Source organism: Rattus rattus, chromosome 3, assembly GCF_011064425.1.
Source record: "Rattus rattus isolate New Zealand chromosome 3, Rrattus_CSIRO_v1, whole genome shotgun sequence".
Taxonomy (NCBI): Eukaryota; Metazoa; Chordata; class Mammalia; order Rodentia; family Muridae; genus Rattus; species Rattus rattus.
The window spans coordinates 115,193,287-115,214,644 of NC_046156.1; positions in this window are offsets into that span (position 1 = coordinate 115,193,287).

Sequence of the window (21,358 nt, forward strand, 5' to 3'; positions counted from 1 at the left end):
TGTAGATTCACTGTTGTTTAATGAGTTTTGTTTTGTGCCTTTTGGAAAACGTTGGGCTATAAGGCCCAATAAGCACTGATATGTGAATTACAGAAGCCAGGATTTCATCAGAGAGAAAATGTGGCTCGGTGGTACAGCAAGCATTTGCTTCGCAAGCACAAGGCTCTGGGTAGGATCAAGCACTGCAAACAAACTCTACAGAGTAAAGGCTAAGCTGAACACACTGAAAATAGAAAGGAGGGGAAGTGTCCTTGAATTCTACAGTTATAGTAGTATAAGAAAAACTTACATGTCCTGGGTGTAATGTCCAAAACTGATAACTGTTGCTCTTTCTGTTGTAATTATAAATAAATGTCTCAGAGCATAGAGGAATAGATAGAACAGGAAGAATCAATGATATTTGGATGAATGTAAAGTGGGTTTGTGCCAAGAGATTCAGATATTAAAACTGGAATGCCTCAAAGATGGTTCTTTCTCTGATACCCAGGATGGTTGTGATTGATGGAACTTTCAATCACTATGGAAACAAGTGACTAGGAAGGAGTTTCTCGCTCTGCTGAAGGAGAAAACTGCACCCTGTCTGTGGGCAGCACTATTCCAGCGGTTGAAGGCCTGGACAGAATGCAAAGGTAAAAGAGCCAAGCACCAGCCAGCATCCATCTCTCTCTGTTTCCTGACTGCAATGTAACCAGTTGCCTGGCACCCGGACATCTGTGACTTCTCCGAGATGGACTGTGGTCTCCCAGTCTAAAATAGACCCTCTCTGCCTGCAGTTTCATTGTTAATGAAACAGGTAACTAACCCAGTCCTCTGTAATACAGAAGACACACAACTTCTGTTTGGTTAGTAACCACCTCCTTACAGATCCATCCAGACTGTGACTGGCAAATCTTTCCGTACATTGAACACATGTGATTGAATGAGCAGATTTCACATGAATTGAAAATTATCATGTTCATGTCATGTACACTCAATTCACTTTTAATCATTTTCTTAATTAAATATCCTTGCCTGCATTTCTTTGGAAGCCATTTTCATGTTCAATTTTACAACACAAAAATTTAATTTTAAAAATGTTTAAAAATACAGTAAATATTTAATTGACAAACATTTCAGAAAATACCTTTGAGAAAACATAGGTATATGAAGCTCTACCATATATGTATATTTTCCTGAAAATCTGATGTTTGCATATTTTGTATATGTGGTATTTTAAGTCATGACGATTCAGTACCAGGAATCTCACACTTCAAAACTAGATGGAAAAGTGTTCTTTTCTACATGAGTCAGTTTTAGGACCACAACCTACCAAGAGCTTTTCCATGAGTTTGCAAGTGACTCGTGCCCTACTCTGAAATATTAATTGGATTATAGACATGTAAAAATAGCAAATCCATCACACAGGGGCATTTTGTGCTGGACCTTGCAAATCATTTGGGGAAGAAAATCAAATCCATCTAATCTTCGAGTCACACAGTCCAGAACACAATGGGAAAAAGCAAGAGTAATTATAGGAAACGAACATTCTGTCTGTCAACGTTCCAAAGTCACACACATTGTAGATTGTGCTGTATTCATCTGCCAGGAACTAAAGTATGAGACTCCTTTTGAGAGTCACTTTTATCCTGCAGTTATGACAGATCATTTTTGTAAAAGTCCATCCCTTCCACTTAGGGCAGATGAAGGGAAAAGCTCCATTGTGAAGCACTGCAAAGTCTCTCCTCTCAAAGCAGTTTCAAAGCTTCAAGGAAATGCATTCTCTTGTGTTATCTTCCCACTGCCAGTCTCTAATATCCACCGTCAGGTAAGAAGGCAATGAACCATGGAATTGGAAGATTGTCCTTTCCCAGTAACCAGCTTGCATGCAAATGAAACTATTAACCTCTGTCCAGAAGTAATAAGAGGCAGCCAAATCCTGACTGAGTAGTAGTTGTTAGTCGTTTAGTTTAAAAAGGGAGGAGTCAGAGACAGAAGGCCCTTAACTAGATGGGCTTACTAGGGGACCAGGGCTGCGACCTTTTAGAGAATTTCCGAAAAGGCCATGGGTTCTGCAAGAAATAATTAACATTAGAGAATCTTGGAGTTCAAATTCAGTATAGAAGTCAACAACTCAAGTACTTCCTTCCATTTGGTTCTATGTTAGGTGTTACGACTTGCACTAGCTGCTTCTCTGTGTTGACTTGACCCAAGCTAGAGTCATGGGAGAGGAAGGAGCCTCAGTTGAGGAAATGCCTTCAGCTGTAAGGCATTTTCTCAGTTACTGATCAATGCTGAAGGCCTCAGCCCATGGTGGGTAGTGCCGTCTCTGGGACAGTAGTCCTGGATTCTATAAGAAAGCAGGCTAAGCAAGCCATGAGGACCAAGCCAGCAAGCAGTGTCCCTTTATGGCCTCTGCATCAGCTCCGGCCTCCAGGATCCTGCCCTATTTGAGTTCCTGCCGTGACTTTCTTCATTGATGAACGGCAATGTAGAAATGTAACTTGAATAAACCCTTTTCCTCCCAACTTTCTTCTTAGTCATGGTATTTTCTCTCAGCAATAGAAACCCTAACTTACTTAATCCTCTGATTTAACTTCATTATGTCTTAAACACTTTGCATATGTTTTCTAGTAATTCAGTCCATGTTCTGAAGAATACAGAAATATTTTACAAAATATTAAAATAAATATATAACATTTATTTATAAAATATAAATCTCTCTAATCGTAGGTGCCAGGTTGAATTCATGTGTTTCCCTAGCAAGCATGAAGTGTTAGTCTGAATTTCCCCAAAGTGGACTCTGAATCAAAAATTCTGAGTCCTTCATTTGGGAGGTGCCAGGAATTCTGGGAAAAAAACGGGAAAGAGATACAGAAGAGAGGAAGACATTAGTATACCTATCTGGGTCTGCATGAAATGCTTGGGTAAAAGAAACTGGCATTATTCCTCCCAAGGAGGGAAGTAGATAACCAAAGACCAACCTCTGAGTCACTGACTGGAAGTTGCTCACTCCTCCTCTTGTGCTGACATCATGAGAACTACAGACCCAGGGAGATTTATAGGAAAAGAGAGCCCTCAAAACCCTATTTGCAAACCCTGTCTAACTGATTAAGCACTTCAAGGACCATGTGACATATACTGAAGTCAGTGGCGTCTGAGCTCTGCCCTGCTCTCATCTGCTTGGTTCCGTTGTTAAATTAATTCGTTCCCATAGCGGCTTTCAAGTGGTAGACAGCACCTTTGCAGGACTGGAAGTCTGAACGTGAGGGACCCAGTAGAATAAACTCTGAATGCAGTTCCGCTGCTCAGACAGACATCATCTATGATATACTGTCCTATCAGGGCATCCTTGCACTCAGTCAGCTTATACGAGGCACAACATTTTGCTGGGAGGAGGCATAGCTCTGGCAGCCCCAGAAGTCCCAGGTTTCCCCTGGGACTCCATTCAGACAGAACTGAGAGGCTTGGCTTCAGTACGGAAAAGAATTTTGAGAGGATCCAGTATGAAATAAAGGCAAAGTTTCTCAAAAAGAGATTAATAAACTCAATACAGAGTTTAAGTGCAAGGGTTAAGAGAAAAGAGACCCAAGGGGATTGTGGGTGTGGGCTTCTCAAGCCTCTTCACAACCCCATTTCTGTCTACATTCCATTGTCTGTGGAATGTAACTTGCAAGGCTTTTTTGGTAAAGAACACAGGACCTTCTGGTAACCAAGCCCTAAGAAGAGACAGCTTCTAGCAGAGTGAGAATAGAGGCTCCTCCTGCCCAGGTATGGACCATAGGCTGACTACTGCCACACAGCTTGGAGAACACGTTAACCAAGCCTCACGTCCTAACCCAGAAAGAGAGACCCAGCTAGGTGTGCTGGCTTAATTCCTCTGTCACTTAGCACAGGTGACATGCTAGTGAAGCTGACTTCCTCAAGACGCAAGACTTCCCCTCAGAAAATTTAAAGTAGCCTTGCCCTACCTCCACCACACCACCTGTGCCCTGAAGAATGGCTGGGACTCACTCAATGAGTCCCCACCTCTGTAAGTTACTATTCTGTTGTTGTGATAAAATACAGAACAGAAAGCAACTTAGGGAAGAAAGGTTTTGTTTTAGCTTACAGTTCCTAAGGGAACAGAGTCCACCATGATGGGGAAGGCATGGGCATAGAAACATGAGATTGGCCTGGAAGTCAGGAAACAGAGTGATCAAGTTTTATCCACAAAGAGGAAGCAGAGGAAGAGAGAACAGAAAGCTGGGCCTGGCTATAAACGCTCAAATTCCATCCCCAGTGGCATATTTCCTCCTGCCTCCTCTACCTCCTAAACGTTCCATAACCTTCCCCAACAGCACCACCATCAGGGACAAGTGTTCAAACACATAGGCCCTGTGACAATTTGAATGAAAGTGGCCCCATATACTCATAGGGATTGGCACTATTGGGAGGTGTGGCCTTGTTAGAGGAAGTATATCACTGGGGGTGGGCTTTGAGGTCTCAGAAGGCGGGTGTGTCTCATTTTCTTCCTGCTGTCTGTAGATTAAAATATAGAACTTCCAGCTTCTTCACCAGCACAATATCTGCCTTCATGCCACCATGCTTGCTGCTATGACAATAATGCACTAACCCTCTGAACCTGTAAGCCAGCCCCATTAGATGTTTTCCTTTAGAAGGGTTGCCTTGGTCATGGTGTCTGTTCACAGCAGTAAAACCCTACCTAAGATGGACCCATATAGAACATTTTATATATAAACCACCTCTCTCTCTCTCTCTCTCTCTCTCTCTCTCTCTCTCTCTCTCTCTCTCTCTCTCTTTCCCTCTCTCTCTTCCCTTTCCACTCTCTTCTCCTTACTTCTCTTTCACCTCCTTTTCTTTCTTTTCCTAAAATATCACAATTTACAGCTCAAAGAACTTCATTTCGTGAATAGAGTAGCATGGTGGACTCGTGAGAGGTGTTGTCCCAGGTAAGAATAAGGGACAGGTGCTGAAAATCCAGGACCACACATCACTTTGGCCCCAAGCAGGCACAGTGCATTTATTTAGTCCTTGACATCTGTGACTGGGGTATCTGCAGGAAAATGCACATTATTCCTAGAAGTTGCTTTGGTTGATCTGAAATTCCCTGAGTCTGTCAACAGGAAAGGCAGCCCACACCGCTGGGGAAGGACGTCTTTTCCTTCTATGGCCCCTTAATTCCTTTCTCTGTATCCTGCCTCCTGTTCTCATCCCATCCCGGTTTGCCACCTCTAACCATGGTTTCTGTCTGACATTTGGACGTATGTTTTCATGGTACTTTACGGCTGCTACAGTGTCATTAGCTTGTACCAATCCATCTTTCCAGCCAGTCTCATGTTTAACAGTCAGAGTCCCCTTGTGAAACCATAGGTATGAGCTCAGACTGAGACATCAGTGGTACCATAAGATGGCCACAGTCACCTGTGCCCTGTGTCCTCCTCATGTGGCTGGACTGGATTAAAGATGCTTCATTTCTATCCTGTGATGGACTTCACCAATCACCAACACAACTTTGCGACACCAGGTCCTGATGGGTCCGACTGATTTGTCTTTTCACTCAGCCCTTCTCCAGTCCCTTCATCTCTACTGGGCTTAGTGTTCTAGAAGTTCTGGAAGGAAACAGTGACTGGGTCTTTGTTGCAGCTGGTATGCTGGTAAGTCCCTGTGCTATACCCCATTCCTGCCAGGGTTTGTCAGAGACTCCAACAGGAGCCAGGGGTACCTGGCTCTTTTCAATGCATCTGATGAATATGGTAGAATATATTTCATATCTGTGTTATCACCTTCAAAGTCTGAAGAGATGGAGCTGGCTCGGAGGTTCAGTGGTTAGAACACCCACTGTTCTTGTAGAGACCTGAGTTCAGTTCTCTGCATCTATATCAAGTGGAACCACCTGAAACTCTACTTCAAGGGGATCCTCTGCCTGGTTCTAGACTCTCCAAACACCTGCACTCACACATATACACATAAGTAAATCTATTTTATAAATTATAAAAAGGCCTCTGAGATTTATCGTCATCGTTGGGATGGAGATTTGCAAAGTGCAGTGATTTGCCCTTGACCTTGCCTAGCTTGAGCCTAGTCTGGTGCATACACATTATACTAGTGTGGCAGGCCCTTGAGCAGTTTTCTGATATACTAAATGTGTTATGGCACATGTGTTCTTACCAGGACATTCAGGATTCTTGCTATTCACCTTTCTGTGGGTCAGGCTAACATGGTTCTCCCATTACCTGGATCACTAGGATGTGCAAATGATTAGAGTCCTTCCTGAGTTCACTGTGAGCAATGTCAGGTAAATTGCCAAGTGACAGAGCTATGGATGTATTTCACCTGGTATAGTAATAAGGCCTTTTCTTCTGAGCATAATATGATCATCTCATCTCCATTGTAAAGCAGAGATAACCTTGGCCCAGTAGCCATGGCAACAAAATAAGCGGAACACTGCAATGACAGCTTCTCTTGTGCTAAAGGTAACACTGCTGCTAACAGTCCCCACAAGAAGAAAGAGAAGGCCACGGGACCTTGTGGACTTCCTGTCCCTAGTCTCAGACTGGGGATAATGGTTATCTGAGACATCTTCCCCACAGAAAAGCTCTACATATTCTTCAGACAAGGGCACACTCCTTCTGAGCTGTGGGCCACTCTCTAAGTGCAGGACGCATGTCAAGCATTTCCCCATGGACAATCTCACCCCAGAGTGCAAGGTGGCAGGACATCTATATCTGCTTGCTTTAGCAATGAGGCTTCCCGGGACTGAAGACCAACACAAAGCTCAGTGGAATGAATGAACAGAAACTGCAGTGTAGTGCTTGTTGTGACCTGATCCTGGGCTTTACTTCAGCCTCATAGATACCAAGTCTGAGGAGATACAGGCCTATGGCCTATGAGAGCAGATGACCTTCGTTCTTCTGGTCTACATTGGTCCTTGGCTAAGAGGGCCTATGCTTTCTTTTCTTTACTGCATTTATTAGCATAAATCTCCATTGTCATTATACATTCAAATGTTTGAATAATGAGTAATCAATATACCCGCTTTCACCTGTGTCTTACCTCAAACACATCCCCCAGTCACCTGTATCCCATCCAACACATCCTTCTTAACCTGTCCTACTTCAGCTCCCTCCAGTCATTCCTGAAACTGTAGGTCTTTCCCTCACTACCACACTCTATCCCTATAGCAGAAATGGGACGGGCCCCTCCTCATTTGACTTCGGTGATGGTCAAGGGCTCTTTTTTGGGGTGCTGTCAACATTTGTTACATCTCACATTGTGATCACCAAATATGTTATCTAAAAGGACTTTAACTGGCGAAGAAATGAATCCAATATTTCTTCTCATCCAAAAAGAAATCTGGAATCAGGAGCTACTCAGCATTACTAATTACCTGGGAGCTGCTCTCTCAGCTCTGGGTGGCTTTCATGTCTGTTCAGTTGTACTTCTTGCTGTTGGAGGGTTCACATGTCTCCACATGTCATGCAGAGAATAAGAGAATTTAGACTACATCTGTCTTGAGTGAGGAGTCCCTGCTTTTGTCCTTGAGCACACACATGTTTATATTTGTGTACGTGCTTGCATGTGTATAAGAGATGTGGGCATGCATGTGTCTGAGCTCTCAGTAGGTATATTTGTATATGATGTATGCATGCTTGTGAGGCATGCATATGTGTATGACCTGTGTGCATGCTTGTGTTTGAGTGTGCATGTATGTGTGTAGTGTATGCAAGTATGTGTATGTGTATGAATGTGTGTGTGTGTGTGTGTATGTGTGTGTGTGTGTGTGTGTGTTACTGCTGGTTCACATATATAGGCCGATTGTTTTCTTCAGGAATTACATACACTACATGGTTCTTCACCATATTGACTGAGCAGGGCTTCTCATTTGAACCCAGGACTCCCTGATTCAGACAATCTAGCTAGCCAGCTTGCCCTGGGAATTCCTACATCCATGTTCAGAGGCTGGAATTATGGAGGTACCATGCTCACTTGGCACATAAGTGGGTTCTGTGGCTCTGGACTGGAGCCTCACATTTGCATGGCAAACACTATGTATCCTGAGCCAGCTTGCCAGCCCTAGGTCTTTGTTTGCATAGTGAAAACAAAGCAACAAACCCCCTTAAATGTTCCCTAGCTTGGTTTCCATTTCCCCAGTGTTAGAATTACGTCATCTGCCTGTGCAGAAGCCAGTGCCAGGGCCTTCTGAGGCCAGTTCTCTATGGGAGCCTCACATTTCTGCATAGGCTGAAAACTAGGCACTCACTGCCCTTCTTTCCAAGTGGTTTTTTTTTTTCATAACTAAATTCACGAAACACGGTTTTTCAAAAACAAACAAGTAAATAAATAGTTTCTACCCTGGAGCAAAGGATGGGTTTACTCACACCAGTGAAAGGTGAAGATGATCTTTCAGGAGAAGAAAAGGGCCTATCTAAAAAATAAATAAACAAACAAACAAATAAATAAGAAAAGAAAAGGGCCTGTCTATTGTCTAACATGAAGACAGAGGCACCTGCAGTCATCTTTGGTAAGCCTTGCTCTGTGCCTTGCTCTGGGAAAGGAAGACTTGAAGAACAGATGCAGGGTAGCTGTGGGCGTGGCTTCTGCTGGTGTGGGTGTGCCCTGCGCTGGCCTCACACCTGATCCAGTAGTCACTCACCACTGTAGAAACCAATGAAACTATGGTTACTAAAGTGTTGGGTGGGAAGAAAAGGAAAGTCTTCGAGGACCCCTCAGGTAGCAATGGAGAAAGTAGAGATTCTTATCAGTCCTTTAAGAGAAATTTAAGATAATCACAACAAGGCCAAACATGCCTCTGTATTGTTGCTGTTGAGACCCTGTCCTGAAGGCCTCAACTGTTCATAACGTTGCTTTATTTCCCTGCATTAGAATCTCCATTACTACTGAGTGGCTTATAGCAAACAATTAGAAATGATGCCAGATACTCAATAACAGAAGGCATTAATTAAACAATATGTTGATTAGTAACAGATCGGCCCTGTCCCATCAGATCACTGTCTTTTGGACAAGCCCAGCCAAGACCAGAAAGTTCTGCCAGGAAGCCTCTTCCCTTGGTGCCAGGAAACCAGTGGAATGGATTTATGTTTACTTAAGATGAAAGAATTTGCTTCAGAAAGATGTGGTGTGGGTTGTAAGAAGCACTACTGTGGTGTTAACAACACACAAAACTGAAAGGTTCTGGTTCTCAGAGGTTGCAGAGAAGTTTCATATAAAATGTGCTAATGGAAAAAGTGAAAACAACTCAGAGACAGTTTCACAGCCACTAATGTAACCAGAATGCATGCTTCATTAGGATCCAGAGACATACAAATTAAAATGATAAATTATGTCTCTATCAGACTAGCATGATTTTTAACTCTGCCAGTATTGTAGATCATCAGGAGGGTTCCAAGCAATGGATGCTCTATCAGTGGCAAATATGAATCCTGGTACAACATTAGAAAGTCACTATATTTCTATTTTCTAACAGGTCAAAGTTCATATGCCCCACAATCAATTTTATATCTAAACCCAAATCTCAAAGAAATGGATCAGAAGTAGCAAGAAGTACATAAAGTTATCTCCAGAACATCATTATGTAAAATTAAAACACTGAAATTCAACCAAGGACCTATGGATAGTATACTAACATGTAGTATATCTATTCACTAGAATATTAAAGAGCTGTGAAAATGGCCAGACCATAGACCATGAGACATGACAAGTAAATCTTGTAAAGATTTACAATGTTGAATTGAAACACTAGTCAGAGAAAAATAAAAATCTATACATTTATTTACATACTACTTTAAATATAAAATTATATTTTTAGATTTATATCAGCTGTCTTGTACCTGCTTTATGTACAATTATATATACATAAATGACACCATTCCTGTTACAACTGCTGTAACAGAGGAAGCCTTCTCACAGAAATGTCCTTGCTGATTCCATGCTTCTGCATTCTTAAAAGAAAATACATGCAAGTTCCACATTAACTAAAAAGGCAATTAAGAAAGAGCTAATTGATGAACAACTGCCGATGTCCTCCATTTCATGGAGTCCTCTAGACATTCTAACTGTTTGTTGCATACATAAATGAAGTTTGGAAGTGAGCAAAGCAGGCTTCAAATGCTCATCTGGAAAGTGTATAAGCAAGGAGGGTAGGCTGGCCTGGGTTCCCGGTGTGTGTAGGGAGTAGGGCCATGGTATGAGTTCTCATGAACCATGGTGGACTTAAGTGGGCTGGACTCCTCTTCTGCAGGAAAGACAGGCACCTCCTCTTGAGCAAGAACGAGTGACGGAAGGAAGAGGAAGGAATGGGCTTGCATGTTTTCAGAAGTCAACTTAAAAAACAGCTAAGGTATCACAACATCAAGTTCTCATGAGATTGCTGATGTACACATGACAGCATCCCTTCCACACGCATCTCAACTCCCCAGGATTAGAAGAACTGACAGTAATAACTATAAGCAGATTTCCACAGAACTGTGAAGGCTGGAGATTTCTGACAAATGAGTAGGAAAGCAGATGAAAATATGAAAGAAAAAATAGCGAAGACCATGCATGAAAAAAGTCACAAAAGAATAAAGGAAAATGGCTGACTACCCAGGGAAAATGACTATTCTTAATGGATTCAAAGAACTGTTAGTAGGGGAGAGAGAGAGAGAGAGAGAGAGAGAGAGAGAGAGAGAGAGAGAGAGAGAGAGAGAGAGAGAGAAATAATAGATGAATGATGGATAGATAGTTTTAGATAAGCAGATAGATGATAGACAGATGATAGATAATAGATGACAGACAGATGATAGATGGTAGATAGATGATAGATGGATGATAGATACACAGATAGATACATAGGCAGACAGATAGATGATAAATAGAAAACAGACAGGCAGATAGACAGATGATAGATGATATACAGATAGATGATAGATATAGAAGGAAAGATAGATACATGATTGGTGGGTGGATGGATGGGTGGATGGATGAGTGGATGAGTGGATGTGTGGGCAGATGGATAGATAGACAATTAAGTAGGTGGATGATAGCTAGATAGTTTAGCTAGAGAGATGAGATAAGAAGCTTGACAATGCACGCACCCACCCCCACACACAATCACATACAGAGACAAGGAAGCAGTAAACAAATAAATGCTTTCCCCTTAGCTGATAGTCACCATTTTTATACAAAGTAAATAATAGAAAAATGGTGTGAATATACTACAACTCCAAAATATAACTTATCCCCTACCTAAAATCATGAATATTTAATTGAATTAAATTGCGTTCAATCCTTCAGTTTGAATTATCTTGACAAGAGGACAGAGCGATTGCACGAAACTGTTCTCAGTGGCATCTGAGATTTAAAGTCCAAGCATGTTATGTGTGTAAAAGATGGCCAACTCCTTACAGATCATGCCACCTGTATCTTCTCTGTAAAGAGCTGTTTATAAATCATTGGTTGCCTCTGACTTCTGTCCTTGTGAACCAAATCAAAAATGCTGGATTTATTACTTAAAACTGTATAATTATTTGCTTTAAGAGCTAACCACTGATTCTTCTTGCAAAGTGGAATACCAACAACACAAAGGACCATGGGTGGAGTTAAGATGCTCAGCCCGCCTTCCCTTTCTTTTCTGTTCTTGGATCCTGGAATTGGACATCTGACTTGACTCTGCATATTTTCCAGCTTCCAGAAATACGAATAAAATTAATGTGGAAAAGTAAAGGAACAAATCCAGGTTTATGCCTGTGAAAGTCATCAACAGAAGTTCTTCATAGTTGATTGCTGCCAACTGCCTTCACACCATTTCATTGATTATTCAAACTGATGAGCTACTAATTTTTCAGAAGCATTAGTGGGCTCCTGAAAAACAATAAATATAAAAGTGAATCATTTTCCATACTTATTTGAGATTTTAGATATGGAAACTTTTAGAAATAATCCAAGCAAAACATATTGATGTGTGCGTAAGGATTTCTGAGCTAAAAACCAGGTTTTTTTTCTGATTTCAGAAATTAAATGCCCAAATATTCAAAACTTAAAATCAAATGAAAACAAAAGAATGTAATAAAAACATGGATTTTCTTTTTATAAACTTCTATTTACAAAAAATATCTTACAATCCTGGTTATCAACTCACCTTGCTTCTCAACTGAAGATGTGTTGATTTGGCTGAATCATTGGAATAAAACATATTCATGCTGAGTCACACAGAATAAGAGATTAATAGAATCAGTAATGGATATAGCAGAATAAAGAACAAAAATGCATCTCAGCAGGAGTCTTCATGCATGTGGAGACAAGCAGAGCACAGAGACTCCAATTTGGAGGGCTTGAAAATGGAAAGAACACCCTTTCTTTATTTCTTAAACTATGAACTATGAAACATTCAATGCCTTCTGAGAGCTTGCCCAATATTTGAAGAAATAAAGCTTGATTTTTTTGAAGTACAATGCTATTCCTTTCCAGAATATGCACACAATTTCGAGTTAGTGAGCTAAATAAATGCTGAAACCGTATAGGGGTAAAAGATAAGGCAGATGATAGATGATAGATAGGTAATTAGACAGATGAATAGATAATAGATGATAGATAAATAAATAGATAAATAGATAATAAGTAGATGATATAGATACATAGATATATAGATAGAAGATGTATTATAGGTAATAGATAGATAGATAAATGATAGATAGATAGATAGATAGATAGATAGATAGATAGATAGATAGATAATAGGTGATAAACAGATGACAGACAATTGATAGATCGATGATTGGTAGACAGATGGCAATAAGCAAATGATGATGAAAAGATGACACTCATTGCCATCTACATTAGTAAAGTCTATCATGATGGGACAGAACTGAGTGAGTCTGAGAGTCGAGCCTCAGAGAATGGAGATGAAAATTAACACACATATTGCTTAACTGTTTAAGTAGAAAATTAACACATGCATTGTCAAATGATTCTTTTAATTATATCTCAATAAATGAGGTCCCATACCTGAAACCAAGCTCCTTGGTCTAGAAAGATTTTTAGTACAGACTATAGCATCTTAACTATAGCTATCCAAATGTTCCCATTTTATGTCAACGGGCATGTTTAATTTTTTAAAAAACAACACAGTTTTCTCATTTAACAATGAATATTTGAAAGCATTCTTTTCCCATGTTTTCCCCTTTATTTGTCAGAAGCCAAGCTATCTGTCAATTACCACCAGACAAAATTAATCATAAATAATAAAATTATTCCCTGAATAGCCCCAGCCATCTCTGGAGAGCTAACATTTTTAAAAATTACAAGGAAAAATATGTATGGAATTATTTCACCCATGGTGAGACATTCCTCATAAAGATTAGGATATACTTTATTCTACTCTAGAAATTGTTGATGAGTTTAATTCAAGCAAGCAATATTTGGTTATTTATGGCCCATAGAATTCATACTCCAGGCGGGAAGGGAAAACAATAAGTCTGCACACAGTCTCTGTGGTGTCCCTTGCAATAGTCTCTATGGAATCCTTCATAATAGCATTGCTTCCATGGCATCCTCTGTAGATATTGTACTTATTACTACTTCCCAGTAACTAGGAGACACTAGTGACATCATTCACTCTGCAGGTGAATGACGGTAGGGGCACAAGCTTATGTACTTTGCTCAGCTTTCTATGACCCATTTGTACAGTTGAGATTTAAAGAATGAAATTACTAAAATCCCAGATTGTTTATCCCAAGGTACTAAAAAACGAAAGAGAGAAAAGAAAAGAAAAAAGAAAAACTGTCTCTTCTTTGATCCAAATGGTAAGTTTTAAGCCTATTGACCCAACTTCCTATTCAATACCACATTTTCACGTCCCACCTTCAATAGGTATGTTATAGGTTAGTTTCTCTGATTTAAAGCATTCCATCCTTGGAGCGATACTTATTAAGGCTTAGGAAGTAAAAATTCATAAGTCTCAGGAAATCCCTGAAACCTAGCAGATGTACAAGGTCCTGTAAAAGTATCTTTTATTTGCTAGAAGTAATTGTTATCTAGGATGTATACTGCCTCTGTCTGCTAACCTATGCCTAGTTCTGGAAGTTTCCTTCCTCTGTATAATCTAATCTAGGCCTAGAATGTTTTCAGCCTCTGAGACTTATTACTAAATTATCTCACCTTTTCTAGAACTTCTGAATTCTTGTTGGCTGTTGAACTCAGCTGTTCTGGCTCAAACTCCTCTCCAAGCTGACTGATTCACACTGTTTTCTCTCTGACTGAATTGCCTCCACTTGGCCTCAAACTATCTCTAGCAATCTGTTCTAATCATCTTACTTCTTCTCAATCTCTGATTTGTTCTGTTTTCACCTATGTCTACCTTGTTGTCTCTTCAACCTGTCCCTATGTAAAGCTCCAAGTAAAACTTCCTCTTCTTTCATCAAATCCTATTGACATGCACCACCACAATCAGTTCCTGAGAAGTTTGTACTGAAGCTGAACTTCATTTATCAGCTTAGTGACAGTATTGGCTAGGTGGACCATAGAAGTCAATCCAAAGATGTCTACTATTTGTGCAAAACCTGGCAGTAGGAGAGGCATGGACCATTCCCCGCAGTGGTTAGCATTACCACAATCCAGGTGGATTCCTCACTGCAGGACCAAATCATCTTGGAAACCTCAAAGATTACTTTAGGAATGGTAGAAAATTTAAACATTTTAAAAAGCATATTCGGGAGATCTCAGAAAGGTTTGAAGACCACAATCCATTAAGTACATCTGAGGTACACAAACTTTGTTCCTAGTTACCTACTTCAGACTCAAACCTGAAAATATATACAGAAAGCTAGATGAAAATTACTTCAAAAATTAGTTAGCATTCTGTAGTATCATAACAGAAAGTTTATATATACATAATATTCTTAAATATTTTGAGATTATATTTATACCTTAAAGTTTTAGAGACTCAAATAAAAACCAAAAGATTTTGAGATTAGTGGCAATCAACTAGTCCCTTATGTTTTCTTCTGTCCCTTACCAGGTATGAGACAAAGATTTTGGGTTTTCCTTTTACAAGCAAGTACGGGTTTAGAAAAGGAGAGAGCCACACCACAACCCCAAAGCCACCTTTAATTTTTAGCTGAGTTGGGACCACATGAAGATCATTTGTCCTTTTTAGAGGGCAGCAGAAGTGAGCTGGTGGTAGGCGACACCACTTGAACAATGTCCTTTTCTTTCTTGGAACATTTTCTCTTGATGATCTGTCCTCTGTCTTCAGATGTTTCACTTACCCAATGGTCTCCGGATTTCTTAGTTGAATGCTTTTATTCTCCTGGAAAGAGAAAAACAAAACCCTGCCCAAACCCTAACTCTAGGTGGTTCCTATTTTGGCAGGTTAAATCTTTCCTTAGCATAAAATGGTCTTTGGCAACAATAAAACTATTTCCTTTTAACAGAAATTAAATTTTAGATTTTGAAGCCAATATATGCCTAGTATGTGTGGATAAATATACCTATAAGGTCCTCCCCAGTCCAGATTGTATAAGCAATAAAAGCTGCTGATGAGCTGACTCCCAACTGTCCATTAACCTGCTATAAGCTGCTCTGAGAGGACCAGGGTAGCGGCTTAGCAACTCGTCACCCATGCTGGGCTTTCAATGATGCTGGCTTCCAGTTCTTCACACCCCTGTAAGAACTTCTTGCCCATACTCCTCATAAGTAACCTGACAAACTCATTGGTTCACTGCGTTGGACCTCAGTGGTTTCAAGACTCCAGTCTTTCATTGGTTCTCTTTTAAATGGGTAGACACTTGCTCACATTTCACTTCTCAGGACATGGCAAGAGTTTGTCTCTCACCTTTCCCACCTCAGGACTCAGCACTGACTTGGCTTCTGTTGTTTAAATTTGGTGAGTCAGCTCCCATTCCCCCTCCCTCCCTCCCTCCTTCCCTCCTTCCTTCTTCTCTTTCTTTCCTTCTGAATACCCCAAAATAAAATCCTCTTGCTAGATCTGTATGCAAAGACATACACACATTCACATTAAAAAAATAATAATCTTTTAAAAGAAGTGAACTTTTCAAGCCATAAATAGATATTGAGGCAACTTGTATATATTGCTACTAAGAGAAGCCAGTGTGGAAAGGCCACTCACTGGATTAACTTCAACTCTGTGACATTCTAGAGAAGTTACAAATGTGGAGGAAATGGAAGATTGATTGCCAAGGTTTGTAGAGCAAGGAAAGAGGGGTTAGAACACAAGAGTATTTTTTTTAACAAAGCGAAACTAATGTGTTTTATATGATCACGGTGCAGACAGTACATTTTAAATGTGTTCAGATGCCCAGATCACACAACCCTGGGAGTGCTGACATAAAGTATAAACATTAGTCTTCCTGTAGATTTATTGGTTGAGCCAAAATAGACTACTCTGATTAGGAATGTAGCAATTGGTAACTGGGGAGACGGTGGGTTCCAGCCCACAGAGAGAACATGGGAAATCTCTGGGCTTTCTATTCCATTCTGATGTGAACCTAAAATTGTTCTTAAAAATAAACTGTATTAAAAAGAAAAAATGTGTGAAAAAATGTTAGAATAAAAGCACAACAGACTCAGAATTTAACAGGTGCATTAAATCAAATAAAAACTTAGTGAATAAGAATTCTAATAATTTTGAGGTTGGCTTAGAATTATACTGGAAAGAGGGAAGAGATAATACAATATATATATATATATATATATATGTATATATAAATATATAAGTGTGCATGTAACATGTGTAATACAGAGAAGACTCCACTCTGATCTTGACCTGAGGATGTGGCACTTTCTTACCTTAACATCAGAATCTGTGAAACTAGACCAGAGCAGGTCATCATAGTCCTGACAGACAGAGAGTACTGAAACAGGAATCCAATGAGAGCTAGCTGCCAATGAGGAAAGAGGAGTAGCCCTCTGTGTAGGGAGAGGGCAGGATTCACAGTAATCATTTCCAAAAGAAGGAATGGCCACCCTGGTGAAGAATATCACAGCCACAGTAGTCATGAGATACGCCAATTTGTTAAGTAGGAGCCTGGCACCATTGCACATGGCTCTAATCCTAAAAAGCTGCACATTCACCCTCCCCTAAGTATCTCCCTGAGGTTTGAGTAAAAGAACTCTTTTTTTCCCTCTGTAGGACTCCATCTATACAGCTTGAATAGCTACTGTGTGAAGTTAGTTACTATGGGAGTAGCCATCCAATTTTCATAAGTCATTTTGGTAGAATAATATTTCCTCAGTAAAACTGAAAAAGAAAAAGGAAAGCAGCCAAGGAGGGATGGGAGGATGGGAGGAAATCCCTTACCACGTCTCTCTTGTGTAGGCCTGTATGCCATGCATACAGCAGTACTCCTTAAGAAGTAGCAAGTAAAAGTAAAGGACAAGACAGGAGAAGGACATCACAGAAGCACAGGGGACGTTGATCTCTAAGAAAGCCCAGTTGGTTGGTATGATGAAGAACTGTTAATGCACTCTGAGTGGGGGACCAAGCTCCTTCCTCCAGCTGACAGAGCTGTCCATGGCAAGCAGGGCTGTTGAGAGGTCACAGAAGCTGCCTTTGTCCTGGGGCCTCCCAAATGGAGGCAGATACAGCCCTGACCAGGATCAGCTCCCAAAGCGGAATGCTGGCTCAACTCACATGCTCATGAGATGTAAACTCAGATGTAAACATCTGAGGTATGTTACTCTCACCAAAATTCCTGCAGAAACTAAGCATCCCATCTCCTTGTCTTTTAAACTCTGGGTTCTGCAAAGCATGTAAGAGAAACAGGAAAGAGGGTCTGTGCAAGAGAAACAGGGGCTCCTTTGACTCAAGCCAGTGTGGGAGAAATCAGAGTCCTGAGGTCTTTAGTCTCAGTCTTCTCTTGTTATCAAAGCAGATGTCGAAGCCTGGCAGTTAGAAGACCCCAATCTAAAACAGATGCACCCTTCCCAGCTCCTCACATGGAAGACCGTGTATTAAAAACAAATCTGATTTTCTTTTCTTTTTTCCTGTGATACAACTCAGGTCTTGCTACCAATGCAGTCTGCCACCAAGTTGTCCCCCCAGCCTGTCTTAGAACTTTTCAATGGTTATTTTTATTTCATGGAATAGTAAAGAACACCTGAGAAAAGTCCTCATTCATATTTTATCTAGAAAGGAAGCATCATGGGAAGTATATCCTAAGTCAACTATGTGAGGTATAGTTTTAATTCGTTTGCTTCCAAAATCACAGTTTTGTGTTTGATCATCCGTGGCCAGTATGTGAGTCATTTAATCAGAATATAGTCTATTTTCTTTATGTAGATCTTTTGCATTCCTAAGGAGTTCACAATGAGCTATAAATCTGGAATTCAGTTTTTTAATAGATTTTCAAGTTCTGTAAATTATGGTTCAATAAGAGTGAAGAGCTGTTTCCTAGAACCACGGAGGCAGAGTGTTCACTAACACAGGATAAAGTACTGGACTTTGAGGCTCGCTGCTTGGAGAGAGACTATGTCTCTGGGGATATCTGACACATTTCTCTGACTGAGAAATCGACATGCCTCTCCACCACAGCTCACTGTACAGTAAATGCTTCCATGTGCGATAAAAGCAAAGTCTGTTGCCAGTCTTTCCCCAGCTGATTAAGAAAATCAAATCTCTCTCAGGAAATGCAGGCAGAGAGAGTGAAAGCATCAATAGCCCCCCACAGACCAGACTGAAAAGGGAGAGAATGTAGAGAGGATTAAATCTCTTGAAGGTCTTGGATCCATTCGATCCGTTCATCCCCTGACCCCTATTCTTCTGGACTCGTCACTCAGCTATAGTCAGAAGTTATCATTGGACCTGGCAGCCACAAATCACTGTGTGCCTGAGATCCTCATGTACAGGACCTGGAGAGGTGGCTCAGGCATTAAGAGCACAGAATAGAGGCTATTCTTACAGAGGCCAGGTATAGTTCTCAGCACCCACATGGTGGCTCCCAACTGCCTGTAACTCCAGTTCCAGGGAACCTGAAGTCCTCTTCTGATCCTATGGATAACAGATATACAAGTGGTACCCAGCCATACATACATGGATACAAGCACTCATAGAGAGTATAAAATAAAACATATTTTTAAAATGGTTCCATGCATAAAGGTACTTGCCGCCAAGCCAAATGACTGCAGTGGGCTCCTCAGAACCCACGTGGTGGAAGGAGAGAACCCATTCCAAAAGGATCGTCCACTGACTTCCACACAGGTGCCATGGCATGCGAACCCACACAGATACTCACAAATAAATAAGTGTAAAAAATTGTCAAGATACTGGACATTTTTAGTGTTCATTAGGTTGAGATTCTAAAAAATACTGAAGAACATCTGATAACACTATGGTCATCAATATTGTATTTTTTAAAAAATCCAAACATGATGTTGAAATGCTTTAGAATCTTATACACCACAAGAAGCCTTCGTGTTCGGAAGCAAAGCTCTTGCTTTGGAAGTGCGGCATTCCATTAGCAGAAAAATGAGAATAAAATAAGCCATCTTCCCTTGGTAACACAGTCTCTGTCTCAAACCCTGCAGGGAGTGGAAGGCACTGTCAAAAGACACTCTGCATTGATTTCACACTTAGTGTCCAGAGATGGCCACTCCACAGGTTTGCTGACGGTCACCTCTAGGTGACCCCCCCCCAGCCCCAAGAAACCTGTGATCTCCTGGAGCTTCTAGAAAACTGTCCTTTATGTCTTCAAACACCCATCTACGAAATGCTAGGCATTTTACCTTAATATCTTAACCATGTGACAGTCATAAAGTATGTATAGAACGATCTAGATTGATATGTGATGGTGAACATTCATATAGCCTAAAGATGCTTTAAAGTAGAGACAATTTACATGACCATAAAAATAAAAATGGCATACGAATGTCACCTCTTTCTTCTCTCCACCTGTCTTAGAGTGTCTAATGCCAGGATGTAACTGACTAAAATACGGTGGAGAAGAAAGGATTTATTCAGCTTACACTTCCACATGACAGTAACTCAAACATGGCGGGAACCTAGACTCCTCCTGCAGGAACCTCCTGTTGATGCAGAGGCCATGGAGGGCTGCTGCTTACTGGCTTGTTTTTTATAGCTGGCTCAGCTTGAATAGAATTCAGGGATGTACCCATCCTCAGTGGACTAGGTCCTCCTGCATCAATCACTAATTTAAAAAAAAAAAAAAGCCTTACAGGCTTGCCTAGAGCCTCATCTTATAGAAGCATTGTCTTAGTTGACCTTCCCTCCTCTCAGAAGTCCTTAGCTTGTGTCAAATTAACACAAAACTAGCCAGTATGGCCCTCATAATACTTTACAGATGTTTAAAACATTGTCTGTTCTTCCACATACCATGCTTAGGAAGGGTTGCTTCTCAAGAGCACAAATAACAATGTTATAAAGTGCAAAACCATGTGGATTATTTTTGCAAAGTTGCGAACAAAACAACCAGCTCCATCCAGCAGACATGGGGTGACAGCTGCCCAGGTTTTGTTGATCTAACTCTGGGAGGAGAAAGATAAGGGTCTCTGCTCCAGCAGGAGAGGAGCCCATACAGGCTCTGGAAAAGACTTGGCACGCTCCAGCTGTGAGACCAGGAGTCAAACAGGATAGGAGTCACAAAGGACAGCAGGCTGAGTTTTCTACAAATGTCTAGTGCAGATCTAAGCTTTGGATTTAGAACACAGACCTTCCACCAGAACTAGAACCACAGCTTTCTGTCTTTGGGTTATTGCATCTTTAAAATCTATAATAAAATTTCTATGCATGAGCTGAGCTACTAGCGGACCTGGCTGTGAATGGAGGGCTCACAGTGGGATCCCAAGGTCAGGGTAGGTAGAGGGAGAGAGGTGCAGGGAGAGAAAAATAAAGTTGCATTAAAAAAGGAAGATAAGGAGCTAGTGAGTGTGTGAAGGCAGGAGCCGGGGAGCAAGCCTGTGCTGACATAAACAGTTACTGAAGATGAAAACACAAACAACTTCAGATCTTCTGGTTAACCACCAAACTAAATAGTAAACAAAGTGAAAGATAATTTAGAATACACATGTTTAAGATTATCAGAGATACATAAAATAATTTTAAACAAGTAAAAAAGTAGTGTTCAAAAAGAAAATGCAGATGGTATTTCTAAAACTGTTTAAAGGTTTGAGGGGGTGTGGCTCACTGAGAGGCTACTTGTTTCACATATACAAGGCCTTGGAGTCCATCCATGTTCCACATGCATACATATGCATACACATGCAAAAGTCACGTTCTAAAATACTTGTCACTGAATGTAAAAATAGTCTCTAGTGGGATTACACCCTTTAACAGTAACTGGACAGGTTACACTGGTTACATCTGTGGGGGTATTATCTTGATTACTACTTGAGATGGAAATATATGCCC